This window comes from Balaenoptera ricei, chromosome 21, assembly GCF_028023285.1.
Source record: "Balaenoptera ricei isolate mBalRic1 chromosome 21, mBalRic1.hap2, whole genome shotgun sequence".
Taxonomy (NCBI): Eukaryota; Metazoa; Chordata; class Mammalia; order Artiodactyla; family Balaenopteridae; genus Balaenoptera; species Balaenoptera ricei.
The window spans coordinates 458,878-484,124 of record NC_082659.1 but is presented as its reverse complement, the minus strand read 5'-3'; the positions used below and the strand labels follow the sequence as shown (position 1 = coordinate 484,124).

Genomic DNA, 25,247 nt, shown 5'->3' with positions numbered 1-25,247 from the left:
TAGGATGCCTTCTTTGTAACATAGTACAATGTGCTTAAAAGAGGTCATTATATTGAAATAAAAAGAATTCAAGGAAGCAGATACCAGTGCAGATCTTCGTAGATGAATTACATTAGGATTTGAGAGTCACCGCTAAAGTCAGTTTTTTACATTTGTTTTAGCTTACTACATGTCATATACTTAAAGTTTGCATTGCAACTAAAAATATTATCGAAATTCTTACTTAAGAACATATGCAGGAAAAAAGAACTTATTTGTTCTTCAGGTAACTTTTTCTTTATGAATGAGTCTACATCTACATCACCACAATTTCATATTCAACCTTCAAAGAAGGACTCATTAATTCATGTTTTATATATGTATTCCCCAAACTACAAAATTGTTTACTTGCTTTACCTAGTGGTGACATTTTTAAGTGGAATAATAGCATTGTGGTTGTTTCCATGCAGCATTCGAAATATGTCTTTGCAGTAGAAATAGTATATGGTAGGAATAAATAGTAGATGTAGACTGTAGTTAGTGTGTGTGTGTGTGTGTGTGTGTGTGTGTGTGTGTGTGTGTGTGTGTGTATAAAACAGAACCATTTTCAGAGCCCTTATTTAATACCGGAACTTAATTGCAAACTAGCCACTTGAGGCTAGTTTATAGCCAAATATATAATGTAATTAGCCTGAGTGATCATGCAACTCAGTTTCTTTGGTATTGGGGCTGTTTAGACCCCGATTCTCATGAAGGTGATATGACCATTGTTTCTAGAAATTAACCATGGAGCCACGACTAACCAAAGGAGCAGCGTGTCGTGTGCGCTACTCAGTGACATCCCATCTACCTAGAACAGCACAGCACTGTAAGAAGACTGTCCAAGTACCCATTAGTTTGCCTGTTAAGAACTTCAGGAGAGTAGCAGTTGCTTGCAGTTTATTTCTAGCGTTTAGCCCAATGCCTGAGATACAGAAGAAAATAAGTGATGTTAACAGGAAACATGTGCCAGGTACTGTTCTAAATACTCTGCATAGATGAATATATTTAATCTTTACATCAGCTCTATTTTCACCACCTATTTTACAGGAACCTGAGGTACAGAGAGATTAAGTAACCGGTGTAAAGTCACACAACTAGTCAGTTGTGGAGCTGGAATTGGAAACTAGGCAGTGTGGTTTAAGGGTTTATGCTCTTACTTATTTCCTTACCTTTTCTCATATTGATGGAGTGAACCGTTTCCTCAGAAGCTTAAAGGCTTTATTTACTTGCTTTCCCTTTCACACAACTGATAAAATAATGGTAATATTTTACCTAAATTTTTTTTCTTCATGGTTATTTTTCACACATAGAGAGAATGAAAGTTTTAGAAGTTAGTTGGTATAAATTGACCTTTGACTATGATTTAATTTAACTGATTGTGTACCTACATATGAGAATGTTTGTTAAAATTTTATAGGTCATGAAGATTTAGGAAATACAAATTTTTAAAAGGAAATAATAATGATAAATTAAAATTTATCATGTATTATTTCTGGATATTGTGGCCATTTTAGAACATATTAAAACTTTTGCAAATTGCTGTTTATTAGAGTTATAGATAATTGTGTGATTTATTGTTAATGATCTCGAAAGCTACTAGCGTTTGTATTATCTTTGAATTATTTATCTAAAAAGCTACAAGACAAAATTGACTTTTTATTCAGTACAGTTGATACTGGTGCAATTATTGTCATTTAATATATATGATAAAGTTATCTAACTGCCACAGATAACCCATTTTTAGCGATGAATGAGAAGTTTTATGTTTCATTTTAACTTAGATGAGTAATACCTTTATTTTAAATACTGTTTTTTCATAGTTTTCTATGTTAGTAATTCATATACTTTCAAGAACATATTTTACATGCGCTATAAATAAAGGTATAACTATATTCTTTCAAACTCAGAAAAAATTCTGGTACAGTATAGCAATCAGTATTTTCTGGTAATGGATATGCAAATAGCTTTCACAACACTATCCACATTTATTTTTTAGAAGCAACATAAGTGTAAATAATATTTTTGCTTAATTACAAGTATATCACCAAAACTACTGATATTGGACTTATAAGAGATATTTCTTAATGCTTCATTTGTATCCTAAACAGTATTCACTGGTTAATTTTAAAAATGAGAGTGATAGAAGCCCTTTGGCCTACTGGCAACTTTTTGGAAATGAGCATTTCAGATGATTTTAGAAATTATTTTTCTTTATACCCCCAAACAAACAAAAAGTATCATGTATAAATCCAGCAAATGTATCCAATAACATACAGTCACACCCAATTTTAATCCTGACCAAGCAATCGATGAATTTAATCAAATTAACTACAAATAAGTGTTGCACTAGAATCTTACTAAAGTTTTCTCTTCTTTTAAACATTTTTAAAAAATATTTATTTATTTGATTGTGCTGGGTCTTAGTTGCGTCAGGTGGGCTCCTTAGCTGCGGCAGGTAGGCTCCTTAGTTTGCAGCACATGGGCTCCTCAGTTGTGGCTCACAGGCTCCCTAGTTGTGGCATGTGAACTCCCAGTTGCAGCATGCATGTGGGATCTAGTTCTCTGACCAGGGATCAAACTCGGGCCCCCTGCATTGGGAGCATGGAGTCTAAACCACTGTGCCACCAGGGAAGTCCCTAGAATTTTACTAAAGTTTTCAATATTTGATCATTGGCTTTAGAGGTAAACAGTGAACATGGAGGCCAAAAAGCGAGATACAATTTGATGTGACTTATTTTTTTGGTTTTCTGGAAATAAATTTAACTAACAGTATTTTAGCATGTTAAGTGTTTATTGAGTAACCGCTGGCGTGAGGTGCTATGTGAGCCCCTGGGTATGTTGCTGAGGAAGACAGAATTCCCGTTCTCAGGGTCTTCACATCTTTTCCTAAATATGGTCAGGTAAACAGGAAGTTTTAGAGAGTGACGTGAGTTATGACAGTGTTAAATACAGGATTCGGTGGGCACGCAGAAGGTGGGCACCGTACCTGCTTTAGAGGACTCCTTGGAACCTCGCTGGAGGAAATCATATTTAAGTTGGCTGGACATGCGTGTTTTACAAAAGGTAAAACACGATTTCCTCTGCCCTCAAGTTGTTAATATAGGTAACATACTCACATAGTAAAGGCTTAAGGTATTTTTTAAGTGAGACCTAAATTAGATTCAGGGAATTATTCAAATATTTGTTCTCAGGTTCTAATAGGTTCACATAGTCGGTGTTCCTTAATATTTATTAAGTGCAGTGGTGTAATTTATTGTAGCAAGCAGAGCCTTTAAATTTTGGGCGCAAAATAGAATAGGAAGTCTAGAATATAGTAGATTGAAATAGGAAATTACATATGGCAGTAATGACTTTTAAGCTAGGTCTTTTGTTAAATAATTTTTATTGGAGTATAGTTGATTTACAATGTTGTGTTAGTTTCAGGTGTACAGCAAAGTGAATCAGTTATACATAGATCCACTCTTTTTTAGATTCTTTTCCCATATAGGCCATTACAGAGTATTGAGTAGAGTTAAGCTAGGTCTTGAGGGGAATGGAGATAGAGATTTGTACAGATGATGAGGAAGTGAGTGTCTTTTGGATAAAATGGCAAAAGCAAGGGCGTAAAAATAATAATGACTAATGGCTTCCAGGTGATGACAAACAGATCTGAAACACATATGGGTAATATGCTGACAAGTGCGTAGAAATGGGATTTCTGGCATAAAGGGGGTCATTGTTGAAGAAGTTTGGTTTGGGAGACCAGAGTTAGGCAGACGAAAGAGGCGCCTCAGCTTGAAGTCATTAGAGCAGTGGCTAAGTCCAAACTGGGAGAGGGTTCTGAGAAGTACTGACAAGAGAAAACAAGGTGGCATGATTTAGCCATGCATTTAATTTCCAGGATGAAAAGGGAAGTTGTTTTAGATAGTGTCACTGAAGAGGATAGAGTGACTAATTATAGCGAGGAAGGAAGAGCTTCAATTTTGTGAATTGGGACGTTATCTAAATAAGTCTATTCTGTATACAAATAGAGATATTAGATACAATGCTAGAGAATGGCCAAGGCTGAGGATGTCAGTTGTATGTTATTCTTATCTATTGCATGTGGGAAGTTATATGAAGAATCAAAACAAGAAAACAAATCAAGGAAGGAAATCACACATTCAAGAGGAAGTGAGAAGTTGGCAGTTAACAAATACGAGGGAAAGAAGTCGGATCTAAGACAGGATAGCTGGAACAGTCCAATGTTACAGAATGCTAAGATAGAAACTATTTCAAGAGGAAGATTTTCATTTTAATTGAGGGATCTAAAATGGAGACTCTATAAAGAAAAGTATGTAATACGTAATCTAATTTCATGTGTATTTGAAACCAGAAAGTATTAATAATTTAAAAGTTCTGGAAGGATGCTGATGATGGAAGCCTGTGTCAGTAAGAGGTGAGGAATGGAAGGAATTATACTAACAATACATTGCAACGGCTGGGAAAAAAAAGATTCCTTTCATTTTCAATTTTAAATGACTCTACATAAATGTTAGTCAGTGGTTAAAAATAATTCTGTATTCTTTTCTTCATTTCAAATGAGCTTATTACTTTTTGGAAAGTGATTATATACTCTTGAAAGCATACGTGCATTCATGGACATGATATGGACATACTACGTTTGGAATTCTTGACAGTTTTTGTTTTGTATAGTGGAAAGAGTTTCATCTTTAAGGTAAAAAGAGACTCCAGAATTGGTAAGTAATCATATTTTGGAGCCACAATTTTATTTTGAAAGAGCGAAGGCTTATCACAGCTAGTACATTTTATAACGTGCTCTAAGACACAAAGGGAAAATGTGTCCTTGCAGAATAATTTAATTCATTCTCTAATTGTTTGTGTTTACATGATCTCCAAAGCTATGTTTTCATGATTATTTTTACCAGATACATATTACTATGATTTAAAATGGTGTAGAGTAGAAATTTCCAAACCTGTATGGTGTTTTTTCATGACTTGTGAAATCACCTTTGGTTATTTTAGTAGTAAACTGAGCTTTCAGGGTTTGTATGGATTCGCAGGGTGGGGAGAACGTGCTGGGTCCCATAGTGGGCATGTATAAAATATTCAGACTTTAATAGAAAGAAAAACCAGCCTTTATTGAGTTAAGTGTGAATAAGAACACCACACTGTTGAAATGATTGATAGTTTTCTCGTCACTTGTAACAGACTAACATAATTTCACAAAACCTTTGCTTACCACTGAAATATTATCCAAAATTCTTTTGCAGTAGAGATAACAGTATATGCTCCCTAAGCAAAACATTGCCTCACTCCTTGCAAGTCTTCCCTTGCTCCCTCCCTCCCTCCCTCCCCCCCCCCCCTTCCCTCCTTCCTTCTTTCCTGATTTTGGAGTTTAAATTGTTTTGTGTCTTTTTAAAATAAAAATCTTTAACATACGATTTGATAACTGTTTTCCATCATTAAATATTTTGTAGGAAAGAGACTATACATAATAGAAAATGCACTGTAACAGAAGGTTAGTAAACTAGAGTGATTGACTCACTTCTTCTTTTCTCTTCCTTTCCTCCTTCGTTTTACAAATATTTTCAGCACTGATGTATATGGAGCACAACACCAAGAGTGGTGAGAGATAAGAAAAAGTCATTAATTCATTTATTCAGCACACAGTCTCTGAGTGCCTGCTCTGTACTGGTTATTGGTAATTTATCATTGAACCAGACATGGTAAGTTCTTGCTATAATGGAACTTACATTCCGGTTCTGCAGTCAGATAATAAAGAAGTAATAAGCCATGGTAATGGAGGGGCATGAGACAATGGACACATTGAACAAATGATGCCATAGCGTAACTGGAGGAGACATCTCAGGGTGGGGCAGTCAGCAAATGCCTCTGTGAAGATGTGACACTTGACCTGAAAGGCGAGGCTGGAGCGGCCACACGAAGATCTGGGGAAGGGTATTCAGAGCAGGAGGGAGGAGTGTATGTGAAGACCTGGAATGAGAAAAGGTGGGCAAAGAGGCCAGTATGGCTGCAGATCAGTGAGAGAGGCAGAGAACGGTGTGGAGTGAGGTGGGAGAGCTAGGAAGGGGACAGATCACGTGGGATGTGAAGGCTTTCATCAGTGCTTTGGGTTGAAACAGGGAATGATAAAGTCTAATTTTTTTTTTTTTTAAGATCACCCACCCTGACAGACCTGTAGAGGTTGAATAGGTGTTGCCCTAACAGAATATAGTAGTCGGGCAGAGGTCCCCATCCTTTTTGGCACCAGGGACCGGTTTCGTGGAAGACAGTTTTTCCATGGGCTGGCGGGGGATGGTTTCGGGATGATTCAAGCGCATTACGTTTATTGTGCACTTTATTTCTATTATTACATCGTAACATATAATGAAATAATTATACAGCTCACCATAACGCTGACAGGAGGCAGAGCTCAGGCAACAACGCAAGCAATGGGGAGCGGCTGTAAATACAGATGAAGCTTCGCTCGCTTGCCCGCCACTCACATCCTGCTGCGCGGCCCGGTTCGTAGTAGGCCGCGGGCCGGTACTGGTCTGCGGCCCGGGGGTTGGGGACCCCTGTAGTAGGGAAGCCCAAAACATGTGTGTAATATGATACAAGTAGAAAATGATAAGTTCTCTAAGAGAGATAAAGACCAAATGCTGTTTGAGACAGCAGTAGACTTAGCTAGGAAGATCAGGAAAGACTGGAGTGGAGACATGCTTCGAAGGTGTGAATGAATGACGTAGGCCTCAAGAAGAGGAGAAGGGTATTCCAAAAATATGACACGGTCCAGGGAGCTAGTGAGTTCAGTTTGATTTGAACTCAATGGAAAGTAAGTTTGGGACCAGATCATGGAGGACCTTGAACTCAGGATCAAGAATTTGCACTTTCCTAAAAACAGTAGGATGCCTTGAAGAAATTAATTGTGGTGGTACATCACAAACCTCAGTTAATTTGGGCTACATGTAAAATATATTTTGCGGGGAGGGCTCAGCTAACTTTTCACTAACTAGCTGTGTATGTAAAATATATTTTGGGGGGAGGGGTCAGCTAGCTTTTCACTAACTAGCTGTGTATGTAAAATATGTTTTGCGGGGAGGGGTCAGCTAGCTTTTCACTAACTAGCTGTGCAGCCTTGGGTCCCGGTTTGCTTTCTCTTTATCATCTGTGACATGAGAAGGTTAAACTAGCTGCTTTCTATGGTCCCTGTTATTTTTAAAACACTATGATTTTTAATGTAATAAATACCAGGAATATTTTTAAAGTACAAGACGTTTAAATTTATTCATTATTGTAACAAGTTAGTTTCTATAGGAAGTCTGCAGACAGCATTAGTAGATGAGGTCATGTAGAGTATCTTTAGTGCCCTTTTCCCCCAGCTTTTATGTCCTTATTTGTTGGACAGCAAATCTACCATGCTAGCTGGGTAAAAAGTCCAAATATTTTTTTTTTCTCCCTGCAAAATACACAGTATTGAACACAATAATTTTCCTCTCCAATAGCATTTCTCTTTTATTTCCTGCTTATACTACCTAGGAGGGGCTATGTAAGATGTTCATTAACCCAAGTACTCATGTCAGAGCATACTATTCTGGGGTTGTTCAGTTTTGCTCTTGGTTCTCATACTATTATTTAGAGGTCACTCACCCTCTCTCCCATTTAGAAATAGGTAAACCATTCGTCCACTTCTGTTCTTACACAACAGACTGAAGCCACCATCTAGCACAAGAAGAATCCTTTAATTCTCACTCTGTTCTACTGTAAATTTCTGACCACCAGACTGACAATACAGTTATTATAAATTCTTAATATCTAGAGGTGTTTATTATAATGTTATATAAAATAGTTGCCCTTTTGAATAATTATAAATATTCAAATATTTGATTAATACACTTGTTCATCAAAGATAGATCTTGATTTTCGTCTTGTTTAAATAACCATGATCACCACCTGATATTGATAGGAATTGCTTCAGTTACTCTGTGATTAATTTCTGCATCTTTAGTCGCATAAGGTACTGTGTATTAACCTGAAAATGCTGTCCTCTTCTTTTTTTGCACTGGTGAGGGATAGTGCTGAATAACAGCATCCTTTGTGCTCTCCTCTCCTGGGCCTTGTGAGTCAAGAGCTCCCCAAACAGTAATTCATATTGCAGTTGGTATATAACAATGTCGGATTACAGGGAAAAAACTGGTATACTCTAAGTGGGTGTAATTTTTGATTTCATGGAAAGGTAAATGCGATGGACGGTTGTGCTCAAGAATGTTATATGAGGTTAAATATCTCTATTATTTATTTTAGTTATCCCAAAGAATTGCTCAAAAAATACATTTAAAGTGATTTTTGTGAATGATAGTCTTGCTGAGATTGTTCTAGGCACATTTAGTACAACATGAAAGGGCTCCTTGGCAACTCTGGTGGTATCTTGGGCCTCATGTTAGGCTTGAACTTGCTAACTGTTGGCCTTGCAGCACCAGCACTCAGAATTGATGCTGAGCTGCCATCCTTTGATTTCTCGAACCTTTTCCATCCACCACAGTTTCAGCTTTATGTCTACTTGTGTTTTTCTCACCCTTCCTGGTGACTTCCCAGTGTAGTGACATGAGATACTTGTATAAATTTGAGAAAGAGTTGAACATATGCAGATGTATGTGGTACTTCCTATCTGCTATCTTCACACACTCCAGTGAATCCACAAGAACTTTACATTCTCCTGACCTCAGCTGTGAGGCCAGTAAGCCTGCTCTGGGTTTTTACATACTGTTTCACAAAGAAAGATTTACGAGGATTTTCTTTGAATGCAGTGTGGTCAGTATTTTTTTTAATTAACAAGGTAAACTTTAAAGCAAAAAACTACCTTCAAAAATGATTCCAGCACAAATATTTTGCTGTAAACTTTGGGAGATATTTCTTTATCATGGTTCAGTTTGGGACACAGGATGTTTGTCAGATGAGTGAATGAATTTCACTACATGTATGTCACTGAGTATTGTTAAGCAGTACTCTATCTCCTTAATTTCATTACATTAAAAATTTGTGATGAAATTATATATGTATAAATATATATTCCATACATGTTCTTCTCTACATATGAAAAAGTGTTTTTCATGTATAGTGCAGCTTACAGTTTGTAGTGAAACTTACGAGCCATGAGCATTTTGATGACCTCTGTTTCACACCCTGGTACATGCCTCTAATCTAATTTCAAATTTGGATTTCTTTTCAATTAATTCATACAACATGGTACTCTGTTAGGTTTTGGTATGTAGAGTATTTATATATTTTTTTCATCAGTGCATTTTGTTAATGTTAAAGTGGTAGGTAGTGTTTTCAAATTGTTCAAGGATTCCATTGAAAATTGTGAAATATGTTAGGGAAAATTGTGTTATTTTTCCCCCCCAATCTTATTTTTAAAGGTGAATTATATATTCAGTTGATTGTAAGAAGTCTCAGGGGAGTACTTTTTAGTAGCCTTGAGTTGTTTACCGTAGGTTTTAATGCAGGACACCTACAGAGTCCACTGCTGACAAGGGGAAGTCTGCGGTAGTATTGCATTACACTGCCCGCAGGTGCTGCCATGGACATTGGTGTAAAGCAAGAAGGAAGGGATTGGGGTGCAGAAGAGTAATTGGAAAGAGAGAAGTAAGTCCTCCCCTTTCAGTTGCTTCACTGATTGCCAGTGTTCCAGGTGAAGTGTACCTGCTGAGTGGCTGAGAACAGGTACATGCTAGCATCCCGTTCATTTCAGAGGCGTGTCGGTGGACCGCATCTTCTCAGCAGGTGTGGTGAGCTAAAGGAAGAAGGTGGACTCGGGGAGCAGCACAGAGGTGGAAAGAGGGAGCCCAGCTAACGTGGCCTCAAAACAGGTGACGTGAGGTGTGGGGCATCTCCTCCTAAGCTGTATTTCTAATCGTCCTCCTGTAATTCCTAATGTTACTGTGAACTTTTGTAGATTTGAAGCCACGTCACAATTATGACAGCATATGTTAACATCGTGCAGTGTGGTTCAGTAACATAAAGCTAACATTTGCTGAAATGATCTTAAAACCTAGCAGACAGTGAAGTTACCCTGATGAGGAACGGGGTTCGGATGACAGAGATGAGACATATGGTATGGTGTCAGAAACTGTCTGCCAGTTGACACAGCAATCCATACTTTGTAGATTGCCTTAAAAATTAAAAGGCAAAGTCAATTATAACTAATTATGATGCTACATTTACTTGAGAAGTTATTATATCCTTTGGGATAAAGGAAGTAAGATTCATGTCAGTCAGGAATCTCTAGCTACAGTTTCCTGGTTCTAGCTTAAGGATTTTTCAGTTTCGTTTGGTGAGAAACCTAAGCCTCTGAAAGCCTGAAACCCGGCTATTTTTAGAAATAACTGTAGTAGCTGCTGTTCATCATTGCACGTTTGTTCCTATTCTGAACTTCTTATCTGTGCCAAATCTTCAGAGAGGTTACTGGAAGCTTTGCTTGATGATTGCTGAATCAGTCAGAAATGAATTTTAAATTATGCTGGAAAAAATAATAATAACCTGAGTTACAGCATCAAGATATTCCTATTGCTAGTGGTTTCAAATACTCAGTAGAAAATAAAAGTCCAAAATATTACATATTTATTAAATCTTTGTTTCACAATGGGCAACATTTTTTTTGACAAGCAAAAGCCAGACTCTGCAAATGATATTTTAAGACTATTTTAGCATCTTTTAAAGGGGTGAAAAGGAGTGGTTTATATTTTCCTGTAACTTGATGTCATAAGGAGAAGAGCTATGACACTCTTTCTTCATAAGAAGGACATTAAGTTATTAGGAGAAAAGAAAAATTCATCTTTGCATAAACTTCCTAGGAGGTTTAATGACTTTACAAATCAGTAGCTGCATTTCAAGTTATTGGTGAACCTTCTTTTGTGCGTGCTCTGATCATCAAGCCGTTTGTCCATGTATGTGAAGCACGTGTGTTTTATGTTGTGGAATTGACTGCAGCACACATATGTAGCATAGGCTTCTTTCCTTATCCAGGGGAAAAAAGAGAACATTCTGGAGTAACATTAAGGGTATATGTATTCAAAGAAGACAAGCTACAGTAAACTAGGTGTTTAAGTAATATTATAAGTTGTTATCCTTTTTATATATTTAGGATTTCATGTTGGAAAGCTTTCAGGGGGTGACCTAGCACATGTGGCAATGACAAAAGCTCCTTGTAACAATTCAGAGCGTGCTTTATGCTTTCTGAAATGGGATTGTAAAAATCCTCTCACAAATGACATCCAAAATAGCATTAAAACACAATTTCCTTTGATAAAGCTTTAAGGCACTCACATGAAAAGGGACACCACTTTGAGTGAGACTGTGTCAGCATTACGTGATGTGTTGCTCATAACTGACATTAATCCATTAAGGGTGCGAGGGTCATTTATTTTCCTCGTGAAGTCATTAAATACCGTTATTGATTTCTGTTCAGTCAGATTGTACCTTCATTTTATGATCGTTATATACATTAATGCTGTCTTGATTTCATGCACTTTAAATAATAGATATTATATTTAAAGTTAGAGTTTACAATAAAGTTAATAACAGTAATGAAAAAGAAATTCTATAATTGGCTCGCTAACCAAGATCACGTTTATTAGATTATAAAAGTGATACCAATGTTGAAAAATTTATAACCACCCATCTTCAGTGTATTGTTTGCTAAATTAACAGATAACTTTTAATTTATTTCTAAGTTATTAATAAAGTAAAATTAATAAAACTGAAATGTGGTTCTTGATAATATTTCCCTTTTACTGCTGCCATTTTTATAACTAGTGGTACCACTGTCTGCTGATTTGCAAATGTGTCTATTGCTCTTCCATTTTCAAATTTCCTCCTTTTTGCCATGTAAACGAAAATATAGAGTAAATACTTAGCCAGATTCCTGGTTCTTCAGTGTGTTAGGTAGCAAAATGTGGAAGGAAAATGAAAAGACACCAATATATGATATTCTGTTCTAGAAACATAGATGGATAATACTACATGGTTTTGTTAATAGAAGTCATTTTACGTTAAATTGTTCACTTAATTGAAATGATGTAGGTTGCTGTTTCTTTCCACTCCCTTGAAATAATTTAGTCAAGGGAAATGGCAATATAGAGAATTCTGTTCTTTCCAATGTCTGTTTTTGTAAGACCAGTAATCTTTACCTTAACTTCATACATTATGTTTTACTAGAAGGGATACTTTAATAGCACTAGGAACTTTTTAACTTTCCTACTTTGGGGATGTTTTAAGTATTTCTCTTCCCTATCCTTTTGAAATTTGATCTAGGAATTATTGATTTATGCAGTCGTGAGGCGATGCTTATGGAATCACCTTTCTCCTGGGAAGTCCTGTGGAAGGTCTTTAGCCGATAGTGTAGGAGGACCAAGTGGTACCCAGTTGACTGCAGCAGCTTCTTCGGAGGAGTTGTGTGCTCAGCACTTTTTCATAGGCTTCTTGCCTGGCTCATTGAAGGAAACCTGAGCAAAGCTGTGATATTAATGAATTATGACAAGCCTTTTGCCTGTCAGGCAGATGTTCCCGCCTTCCTCCTTTACGACAGAAACTTAATGGAAGATGCTCAGATGGGCAAGCTCTCTGATGGTACCCCTGAAGTGCTCGGCCCTTTTCTGACGTGAATATTCAGAGAGCCGTGAAGCTGCAAGTGGCTGCGTTTAATATCGTCTTTCTCATAATGCCTGAATAATTTTCCAAAGAGTGATCGCTGCAGCTGCTCTGAACATGGTTATTTGTTTATTTTTCACCTTGGTCCTGGTGGAATGCTGACCTAGCTAATCTTCAGGACTCACGGGGGAATATGGTTTCATATTCATAGCTCTTCATCTGGGCTTTCAAATAAACACAGAACTGGAACTTATGACCAGCCACTTTAAATAATAGAGAAATAAGGAGAACGGATTCTTTAGTTTCCTTTAAAAGTGAAAAAAAAAAAAATGACGATGAAGAATCTGGTGAAAACCGAAGACCATCTTGCATATTTTTAATGGCTGTTGGTGAGAGGAAAGGAGAGAGCATAGGCTGTCGTGGTGAGTTATAGAATGTTCCCGAGATTTCCCTCTGGTCTTACTGCTCATTATGTTACACAGCCGAGCTTTTAAGCTACTGTAGTTTTCGTTTTATGTGTATTGGCCTTCATTTGCTGAAATGCTTGAAGTTCACAGTAGTAAAGTCGTTTTGAAAACGGGATGTAATTACAAAGGTAGCTTATGCTTAGCAACAGCTTTTTTCGATCAATTTAATTATCATTACTTGTGGATACTGTAAATTGAATATCCCTTCCCTAATTACATTAAAGTCAGGGGTTAGCTGCTTAAACATCTAAATGAGAAAAGCTCATCCTTTGCTGTAAATAGGAGAATTGTTCTCTTACTTAGACTGACCTTAGAAGCTACGCATTTTGCATGGTAGTGTCAGGTGAGCATTATAAAGACAGTCTCTAATGAGATCTGTAATGAGGAACTAAGGTATAATGGCCCTTTGAAAAAGTTAATTTATTCAACATTTTCTTATTGCATGATGGAATTAAAGTTTGTGTGTATGCCCAGACCCCTGTTTTTCTAAGGGGCCGGTCACACTGTTCTTGGTTTACTCATGTTCTGCCGGTCGTCTGAAGAGGTTTAATATTACTGCTCCAGCTTAATGGAAGCCACCATAAAGGCAGTGACTTAGTCTTGCCCTTCTAAACAGAGCTGATTTATTTAGGGACTGGAATGCTCTTTTGTCTGCTTCCCTCTGCCCCCCTTTTACACAAACGATACACAGGAATTTATTCAAGCCACAGAAAGAGTACCTTTTTCTCAGAAGGGAGAATACGCCTTTAGACACCTATAAACACAACTGTTTTTTCCTCTTGTGGAAAATTGGCCTTTAATTAGTTGATGCGTGTGTATTCGGTTAGTATTTGTTGTCTGTTCAGCTCAAGTGATTTTGTGCTTTTTAAGAAAACAGAGATTGTTCTAAGTGAGAGATTTGATTGATTTCTTCTTGTTACAGTCGTTGTAAATTTTAGTGCATGCATAGCGACTTGCTTTTATTTATTTTCTTTCTCAATTGTAGCTTCATTAAAAATCTGTCTATTACAGTTGAAACCCTTAAAAATGTAAACCTGACTACTTAGTTTCACAGAACAGTTCCTGCTGAGTGTGCTTTATGATTTATCATAAAATCTTGTAAGATAGGACAAATTGAGGTGAGATGTGTTAGGATCTGAAGCAGCTCCTGGGATAACTAGAAGAGATTTTTATTATGCAAACAAATAGCTAAGATCATTAATAGCTAATGACCAATTTTGAGACTTGGATCAAAACACATCCTGAATGTTTTCTGAATTTTTTTGATGTGGTATATTGTAGAACACAACAGAGTCAAGAAAAAAAATGTAGACTTGATAACATTAAAGACTTAACACGTGTTTTTGAGCTATGGGTTTCCCAAAAGCAACTGCAAGTTACTCTAAAGTATACCAGGAGTGGTGTATTTACAGCTATTTTAAGTATTTTCTACCATACTAAATTATAGAAATATACTTTTGGTGGGATACTGAATAACAAAGTGAAAATACTTTGGATTTAAGTACATCTTTTAATACATTTTTAAAGCTAGTTTCTTAAAAATACGGAGTCTCACGTAGCAGTTTAGTGGTTAAAGGTATGAAATTGAATGCTCATACAAGTGGCAATTTTCCTAATCAATTCAAACAGGCACTGAACTCTGGAATTACACTTCTAATTTTAGAGGACCAACCATAGGCAACCTGACTTTAAGAAAACAGGCAGCAATTTTATGCTTCTGCTACAATTAGACACAGTTACCATTTCTATCAGTCCATTAGCAGACAGTCAAGTTTTATTCTTCTTCATGAAAAACAAGCAGAGGTAGACATTTAAACGCAGATGTGTACCTATAAGGCAGGAATTGCAAAGGGCCATCCATGCACATATAACTCTTCCAGTAAAGGAATCTTGGTAAAGAGACTGTATAAGCAATAGCTGCGTCACGAAAACTCGGGATCATGTAAAGAAGGAATGGTTTGGAGCTGATTGAGGCATCAATGCATATGATGCTTTTCCTGTTCAAAATTAAATAGTGGTTTGGGTGCTGGTTTGTTTGTTTGTTTGTTTGTCGGTGTCTTCTGTCTTCATCAGCACGTGACATCTTATAGTCGTAAAAGTTGAGGTTCTCAGCCCAGAGTTCATGGGACCAAATATACCTGAGACGTCAGCTTCTTAGAAGGAAGATGCTGACGCATGTAATCTCTTTCTGTAACATCTAGTAACGCACCGGGATGTAAGTGTTTTTGGTGTTGATGACGATAATTGATACATATTAAATTTAGCTTAGAAATTAAGGGCTGTTAGGAAAACTGCTCCTCATCGTTTATCCTCACTTCTTGGGACGTTCTTCTGCCTTGCGGAATATTTCTGCTGTTCTTCACGCTCCACTCATAGTGTCGTGACCCCTTCTGAGCACTCTAATCGTGTTTCACTGAGATGGCACCAAATCGGGCAAAATGTTGCTAAAACCTCTCTCCCTTTTTCAGTGGCATTGTATGCACTCTCAAATTCTATGAACAATCATTTTCTCAGGACTTGATGAAAAGACATGTTTACAGATTCTAGATTTCGGCACAACGCACGGGATGGTTTATGAAGCAGCTTTGCCAGAGGCAGGTGTCCTCAGTGAGCTAAGTGGTTTTACCGTAAGTGATGTTAAGCATTTACCAGAATGCGTACATGCTTTGTAGTGTAATTCTCGTAGAAGCTTGAAAGTAAAGGCACAGAGTCCGTGGTCACTCAGTACATAAACAGTGCCAGGTCTGTGAAATGACTTGACTTGGAAATAAAGCCATTCACCTGGTGATGAAGAAGTGTACGGCGGGCTGAGGTTACTTAAACCAGGATGGATCTGAAGAACGCCACTCCAAGTTGGAAGTTAAAGAATTCACTCCTAACGTGTAAGGTGATAAAGAAGAACGTACGTTAGAGCCTCAGCTGAAAAAGATACCTTGACATTTAATTTCCACAATTAGCCTCTGAGGTGTTGGTCCCACTTTTCAGATGGCACAACTGAGTCTCACAGGAGTTACACAATTTTCCCAGGTGGTATTTGACTGGTATTTGAACCCAGGTGTATGTCACTCCAAAGTCATTCAATGAAAAGCTGCCTACCGTATGCCATGGCCCATGGATTGGGTTGTCAAACACTGAGAAAGGGAACCCTTCCCCACCTCTCTCTTCTTCTGTTTTCTTTTTGTAGATTCCTCTCTTCACAGCTCATTGCTTGCTATATTCTTCTCCCATAATCTTTATTACTTGCCCCCAATTCATGACAAAAGAATAAGTCTAAGAAAAAAAGTATGCGTGCAATGCGAATGCATCTTCAAGACGACTCCTTAATCCTCCACTCTTAAGAAGTTCTAGAACTCTTATCGCTCAAAGCACCTAGGAACCAAAGAACTAGACGTCTGATGACAGGATATGCAGCTTAATAGGGTTTACTGACTGAGAATTGTATATAAACCCAACCATCGGCCAGATTCCCAACTACTAAAATCTCTACCACCCTTCTCGCAAGATACATTATTTTCTTCTTTAAAACTTTTACAGACTGTAAGAGTGCTGGATACATAAACCTTGGGTAACAAATGTCATCGTAAAGTGTCTATGTGTTTTTAAAGGGAGTGTTAGAAAAGCTTTTTCCAGCATGTACTTCTTGAGATAGCAACAGGGCCAGAATCCAAAAGAGTGAAAAATAATTTTTAAATAAGGCACTTATATGACTTCTGGTTTACATAACCCTCAAAATATTGTTCCTAAGTGTCAAATAGTTCTGGTCTATGTCTGAAGCATGGAATTCAGGAAGTAAATGCTTGAGTAGCTGAGACATAATAAAGTGAGCCCAAGTAAATGTCTGGAGTTTATCAATGAATTCTTGTATTATTATAAATAATTATTAGATATCATGTTCCAAAGACCATCTTAAAAAATATATATATTACCAATTGTATTAAACGTTAAAGGAGATTCTTACATGACTATAACTTACTTTCATCTTATTTATACTGTAAACTTGGCATGCATTGTTTTGACCCTTCCTTTCCCATAATCCATCTCTCCTTCTTCTCCCCAATTGCATTCTTAACTTTTTTTTACCTAGAGGCCAAGGAGTAAGCTAGTACAAGCTTAAATAATTCTTATTATGCCAGCCCTAACAATTGTTTTTAATTTTTACTCCTAAAACTAGATTTAGAGTCTACCTCCTTTTTTCCTTTCTGGTCCCTGAATAATGATTTATGCTGAAAATCTTATGCCAAATAGGTTTGTCAGCTAGGGAAAAATGGACATCCAATGGCAGAGAAGTGATTGTGATTGACTCATGTTATCTTCCTGCTACCTTGGCAGAGACACATCAGCAGACCTGAGTTTAATATAACAGCCATACTCAATCATATGTTTCACTTGCTAATCATCAAAGGCACAAGTCAACGGTATCTAACTTTACACTCTTCAAAATAGCTTTGTGTACTGACAAGAAGGTATTAAATTTTCATCACAAACTCCCCATCCAGAGACCAAATGTGAAAAGAAGCTTTAGAAAGATGCAAATAAGCGAGTTAATGATTTATAAATATGGCAGAGCTTTGATAGTCTTAATATATAAAGAGCTTGTACAAATCAATTTGTAAAAGAGACAATAGAAAAATGGGAAATTTATATAAAGTGACATGTAGATAGCTAAGAACCGTGAAAAAAATATTCAGCATTATTAATTATCTTAATGACGTCATTAAGTCGAAAAAAAGCAGCACTGAGATATCATGTTTCATTTCTCACGTTGGCAAAAATTTTAAAAGCTTACTAATGTCACTGTCACACTTCTGGTAGGAGTGCTTCCTGGTGAACAGTTTAAGGGGCACAATTAGCAGTTTTTATTAAAATTTTCAAAAGTATACATTTGTTTACAATGTCAAAAAAACCCCTCAATGGCCAGAAATCGGGGATTGCTTAAAGTACACAGTTTAACACCTCATAATCTTTGAAAGTATTTGGATTTAGAGCTGTATGACCTCTAATAATTGTTGAAAGAATTTATGATTATTAAGTAGAAAGAAATAGGTTATAGAAGAGCACAAATAATATGTTCCTATTTAATATATATACAGTGTATGTTTGAATGAGAAAAGTCTGAAAGAGTACACCCTAAATGATAACCGTGGATATTTCTGGGTGGGTGGAGAGAGTTGGGGAGATTTTATTTATTTTGTCTTTTCATTTCTTTGTTCTAACTTTTTTAGAATGATGAGCATGGACTGCTTATAGATGTAAAAAAGCGAAGAGAAAGCCATGAGGCACTGACCAGCAAATGATTTAATCCAGTCTTATCATCACAAAAAAGTTATGCCAAGCAAATATTTGTCTTGCTTGGGCAGTAAGAGCCAAATATTACAGATGTCTTTAGTTCAAGAGTGGTACCTGCTGTATTTAGTAAAGCGCTTGTCACAGCTATACTGATAATCAGCATTAAATCAGTCGAGAAGTAGGTTCTCGAAGGAGAACCTGTTCTCGACGGAAAAGGAAAAGGAGGAGAAACTGATGAGGATGAGTATAATTTTTGTGACTTTCTGTCTGAATTTAAAAAAAAAAAAAAAATCCCACAAGGACTCAGAGGCAAAGAATATACAAATCAATTTTCACTGCAAAGTAAAGGAGCTGATACAGTGGAGGATTACTGGACTGAATGTCAATATTATGACATAGTATGAGTGTGTTTCATGTTTGGTAATTGCAATCATTGTTGCTTTTGTTGTGGTCATCCATGTACAATGCTTGGTGTCAGTCTATTTATCTCTTGTAAAAATAAAATACAGTGTGTGTGTGTGAAAAAAAAAAAAGAAAAAAAAAAAAGGAGAGAAAAATTCAATTTGAAAGAGATTGAGATTTAAAAAAATATTTAAATTTAAAATTACATCTAAAAGTAAAGGATTGTAGTTGAACACTGTATCATATATAATTAACCTTTGCAACTTATCTAATTATGTGACATCTTAGCAGGGTGATTTACCCAGACTTTATAAATATCCAGTAGGTAATATTATTAATGGCGCTTTTGCAAGAGGGAGTTGGGTCATATTTTAGAGTATTTGTTCTTTCATAAATTATTTTATGATTAAAGTAATTTAGGTACATAGTTAAAAATTTAGTTTCAACTGAAAGAGCCATCACGAGGAATGGCAATCCCTCACCTCACCCCACCCCATTTCCACATCCAGAAGCAGCTGCTGTTAACGCTTTGAGCTGTTTATTTGATGCTTAAATCCATGTTACTAGGTAATATACCATTATTTCTTAATTTATTAACTTTAGATGTTATCTGTTGACGTCTTATAACACGAGACACCTGTCTTGCAGCTTGTCTACTTATTTTTTCTCCATTCTTCCAATATAGTTATATGACTGTTTAAAACTTAGTCATTAAGTATATATTGTTAACATAGAACCGTAGATTGTAATCTAATTATAGTTATTCTCCTATACAGCTCTCTATTTTTTTCTTCCTTCGCTAGAGCGTGTTCCTAAGGTCCTAAGACTTAGAACAGGGAAGCAGATTTTCTGAGTCCTTGCATATCTAAACGTGTCCTTTTCTCTGCCTTCGTATTTGTTTGATAGTTTGGGGTTTTTTTTTAAGTAAAGGTCACACAAAATTATGTCCTCTCTAAATGCTGTAGTAAGTAAATTGCTTAACATAGTAACTATTACAAGGTATGATTTGGTTGGTGATGCCTCCCCCTGTGAATAATAGATTATTCTTATCTGTCCTTCATTTTAAAAAAATAACACTATATTCAACCTACTTGAAAGTGAATTTGTTCTTGTGCAGGTGTGAATGAAGAGGCCTGCGTATATCATGAGCATTTTTATACTGAATACATACGACTTTTGGAGCTGGTATTCAAAGGACCTGCTTGCTATTTGGGGCATGCCTTTTAACCTTATAAATGCAAAAAGCAGCTCCAGTCCTCGTGGCTACAGGCCTACCTGTCTGTCAGCTGCAGTTATTTCCCATCAGTTATTAATCATTGCTTTCGACTGTGTTTCAGTGAACTGTTCATGTGTTGTTTTCTGCCCTCACTGCTTGTAATTTCCCCAGCCTGAGTCAAGAGTACGACAGATATTTGGGTTTCATGCTGTTATATATTTTTTTCCAGTCCAGCATAGTGATACCATGATGGTGATCTTTTTCCTGTTACTCACACGTGAGATTGATGAAACTTTTTCCAGTTGTTTTGCTAGCATCACAATACTTCTTTGTTGACTGTCAAGGGAACCATAAACTTATACCAATAGCATCAATATTGATTAAAACACTTTGAAACTCCCCCTGTAGAACTACCTTTGGAGTCAGCTTATAGGCCCCGTTTTAAGTCTCGTTCTTATGTTCTAGCCTCTTATTTCTAAGCAGGTGATGTTAACTCAGTGTGAACATCTACATTCTGTAGCATTTTTGTAACTCCAAATAGTGTGTTTATTTCCAAAAATAAAATCTATTCTGCAAAGATGAAAATCTGTATCACATCTAAAATTGTGTGATGTAGGTCTCAAACTTGCCTGTATAGCATTCCAAAGTGTTTACTTTGAAAGGAAAATAATTGTTTAGGTATCTAAATCCTTCTAATATTAGCCTCTTTTAGAAAATCTCTTTGCCTTATTGCTGTACCTCTTACGGCCTCTTCTGCTTCATTTTTATATTGTTTCCTCATGACATCATCTCTGATTCTTCATAAATCATTCCTTTGTTGGCCTGTCACCCTGTGCTTACTGAAACATCCCTGAATAACAAGGTAGAAGGAGGCCGGTTTCAGGTTTCTTCTTAAACCAAAGCGTTACGTTTCTCTTAGGAAAGGTACATGTCGAGTATGAAATGAACTGAAAAGATGATGCCTCACATAGTAAAATTCCAGCGTTTTGTAAGTGGAAGAGACTTATGATGATTGCTAATGAAGATAAATGCAGTAGCTCTCCTATCTAGAAAGGGGCAGAAATTACTGGAGACCTCAGGAAGACAGAGGCAAGGAAAATTCCTGATTGCATTTTCTCAGCACATTGCTTAATAGTTAGCATTTGCTTGACTTCAGCCTGAAGTAGTGGCATATGATCCTGAAACTGCGTTGGTAACCCTAAAGGCCCTTCAGTTGTTTTGTTTTTGTTTTTAGGTACCCGCTGCATTTGAAATGCTTTCAGTATTTAGAGATCATAAGGTATGGTTGAAAGACTGCATGTTTGAGAGTCAGAAAAACTTTAGTATAATCTGTCTTCACTTTAAGCTAAATTTTCCCATCAGTAAAATGGGTATAGTAGTAACAGAAATAATAATAAGTGGAAACAGTGTATGTAAAGATTCAAGCACTGGCCTGGCACGTGGTGGGTACTTAAAAAAATGTTAAGTTATTCCTCTCTGCCTTCTTTATTATTTAATAAGGTTTGTCTGGGGTGTGTGTGTGTGGGTGTGTGTGTGTATTTACACATCTCTATCTTATATGCTGTGCTAAAATGAAAAATAATCAAACACTAAATTTCTGGTCTCAAATATTTTAAATTCTGGTTGAGCTATAACATAAGTGCATGTTCTCCAGGTGTATTTACAAAGTGGGTTTTATTAAACGAACTAATAGCTTTGTACATAAAAGATTAAAGTAAAGAAATGATTACAATTTTTAAGAAGTATGGAGGAGGTGAGTCGGGAACTTAATACCAAACCTTCCGTGGAAGAGCTCCAAGACATATTTTTGAATTTCCTTAACTGTGTTTGACCATATTTAATCAGTCAGTTGGATGGTTCTTCGTCCCTTAAAGATGACTGGCCATTGTTATCCTGATATTAGTGAATATGGGCTGCTTAAGGTTGTGCATGTTTAATCTTCATAGGCAAATACTATGGAACACCTTTATCTGTCATATTCATGATCCATAAAACCTCTTTTGAAGGTTGCATATTGCAAAAAGTAGAGCTCGAAAGTAGGTCACAGTCCTAAGAGACACACTGGAATCAACATTGAAATTGAAAATCTATTCTCCATCCGTATTAAGTTATTAGGTTACCACTAAGAAAAAAAAGCATACTAAAATTAGATGAAATAAAGGAAAACTGACTTATTCAAAATGCAAAGACTGTAGAATTAATGCTAAAATTTTTTCTTTTGTCTTTTTTTTCTTCTATCGTTATGTCTAAAAATTGGAGTTAGTCTAGGTAACGTTAGCTCTTTGATCTCTGAGAATCGAGCAGCTTTGCTGTCTTCTTGTTTCTTTCTGGTCCAGGCACTTGTGCCCCTGCACCTTTCTTCTGTTCCAGAAATTCGTTGCCAAGTAAGTGTCTATAAAAGTCGGTGACTGTGGACTTAAATATTTCAGAAAGGAATCAACTCCTCGGTTTGATTTTTCAGGGGTCGTTCTTTCATAGGTAGTTGCACCAGCTTTTTCTATAAACCAGTGTGTAAGCAGTGGGTTTTCTTAATTTAGTGTTGGCCAGAAAGCTGCCAAAGCATGACACTGGAAGAGGATATTTTTCCATAAAAGGGAGTGAATTACCAGTATGTACTCTTTTTGTGGGAGAAGTTTTGCAAACAGAGGTTTATAAATTTTCAGTTTGGGGAAGGAGACTCTTTACAGAACATTTACTCAAGTACCTGGGCAGTTTTTGCTTCTGAAATATAGTGCCTCCAAACCTGTCTCTTTCAATATTTTCTGGACAGTTATTATCTTTTTCTTTGGCAGATGATGGCAAATAGAAACAGGAGAAATTTATCTTGGAAGCATAATGCTTTAACATTAATATCTTTGTTACCTTCTTATATATTATCTGTGGATTATTTCATATACTTAAATTGTGAAGACGGTTTGTGTCTTAAATTCCAGTCTGGTCACCGGGACTTGTGCTTTCACGGGTCCTAGAGCAGATGGTCCCTCTCCACTGAGCGGGTGATACTGCAGGCTCTAGAACCCTGATTCCGTCACTCAGTGTCTAGGCGGTCTGAAACAGTTTGTTTAACCTCAGGAGGCCTCAGCTTTGTGTGTGTAAAATGGGGGTTAATGCTATTTACCGCACTGAGTCACCGTGAGAATGAGACATCATCTGTAATACTGACCGTGCCTGGTTCACAGTAAATGTAGAATAAATGGTAGCCACCATTATTATGCTGGTCACTGTGGGTGGCCTTTGAAGGGCTAGCTTGCATTTTCCAGGTTATAAATATTTTGTAGGGTAGGAACTGTGGATCTTGGTTTCAGATATTTACAAAGAATGATTTCTTTCATGTGGGGATTTTCAAACTAGTATAGAGCTTTCATTAAAGTAACAGTTCCTCTGAGGGTTTTCTTCATCGTGATTTTGGTGGTCTAAATCTCATTTGGCAATTAAGCACCAATGATATGGTAGTCGGAGAATAGGCATAGCCACCTGAACTCTGACCTGCTGTCAACAGCTACTGAAAGAACATTTTGTAAAAATTGTCACCATCATTACTACTTGAATTTCAGGAAATTTTGGAACTACTTATCTTTCTATATAGCTAATCAGTATAGTTCCAGATATCCCATAGGGAATAATAAATAATAATAAATAATACACTTCTAATATACTGCACATTAGTATATTCTGATGTACTATGTACTAATCAGTATACGATCAACTGTCTGGGTTTGTGCAGGTGAATAAGAGGTGATGAAACAGGGTTCTTTCTTCTTTTCTTTGAAGACAACCTAACTTAGACTCTCAATTAAGCTTTCCAGCTTCCTGTGTTCTTATATAGGTTTCTTAGGTAGGAACATTTTTTCTGCATGGACAGAAACAGTTGATAAACTCAACTCCAACAGAGAAGTAAATTACATGCCAGCTATAATGAGACATCAACGTCTAGTAAATTTTCTTTTGCTTGTAAAAGTGTGGCAGTATGAAGTAAGAGTCAATACTTATTTATTGTAATTCCCTAATGTTGGCTTCTGATGCACATGTAAATTATGATGTGACTAAATTGGACAGAATTATCAGTTATTTAACATATTCACTGTAATGCGCATGGAAGAAAATGACTGATAATCTGGCAGGGATCCTTTGTGTTCTAGTGAAGCATGTAGGTATCCATCCTGCGGTCCAGTACAAATGTATTTCTCACTAAATTTAATGAAAATTACCTTTTCTGTTTGTTAGTGAGCCAGACACACAGACCAAAGAATAGTCACTGTATTCTCAGATGTGTTCAACTCCATTTCCACGGTTCCACCTTTTTTGGGGGGCTTATAATTTCTAGTTATAAGATTCTTGTGGGAGGTCCAAGACCTGTTTCTGTTTTGCCTCATAGAGAAATATAATAAGCACTATGTACTACTTGCTTTGTTTCATTGGTATTTCTTCATTTACGTCCCTTTTGCACATGTATTTGATGCTCTGGTAATAATATGCAAACCACACTTGTAAATAATTATTCCCATTTTCTAAGGTACCTCGAGGAAAATGCTATATGGAATTTTATTTCACAGGTATAATTCTTTTCAATAGTTGTTGTCAGAAGAACTGAGTATCTCTCTTGGATAAATACCATGTCTAAAAACAAGAAGGATAGAATGAAATCAATGAGCAGGTGGAAAATACTTACTTAGGTAGATACAGATATAGAGTCTGTACTTCAGATGTAAGATCATTTCTGAAGCCAAACCAGAAAATATAAACATTTGACACAAAAATACAAATGTGCCAGTAAGGCCTTAGTTGTGCTTTTTACCAAATCCTGTTAAATTTTCTTCGAATTATCTCTCCCAACAATCTTTTAATCTCTAGGTCATTGCCATCACCGTAGTCCAATCTCTCCAGTTGGTTTATTTTTAATTTTTTCTAATAAAGAGTTCATGTTAATCTAGATTAAATATTGCTTTATCAATCACTGTCTCAGAAAATTACCAAAGGGGCCTCTTCTTCTCCATCAATACTAACTGATTCCCCTGGTCCAAGCCTTTCTTTTTTTTTTTTTTTTTTTTAAATAAATTTATTTATTTATTAATTTATTTAATTTTTGGCTGCGTTGGGTCTTTGTTGCTGCATGTGGGCTTTCTCTAGTTGCGGCGAGCGGGGGCTACTCTTCGTTGCGGTGCGCGGTATTCTCATTGCGGTGGCTTCTCTCGTTGCGGAGCACGGGCTCTAGGCACGTGGGCTCA

At 36.6% G+C, this 25,247-nt stretch overlaps 1 protein-coding gene across 17 annotated transcripts in view; it reads left to right on the top strand.

Annotated features, from left to right (window-relative positions):
- The window catches only part of TENM3 (teneurin transmembrane protein 3), a 2,524,603-nt gene that overhangs the window by 2,233,390 nt on the left and 265,966 nt on the right, over nucleotides 1–25,247 (top strand). The window contains exon 1 of one of the 17 annotated variants that reach the window (XM_059909705.1): nucleotides 13,054–13,073. The exons of the other annotated variants lie outside the window; for them this stretch is intronic. The gene's annotated coding sequence lies outside the window, so the exon portion shown is untranslated. Of the gene's footprint in view, nucleotides 1–13,053; nucleotides 13,074–25,247 lie in introns of those variants that run through there. 17 annotated transcript variants of the gene reach the window in all.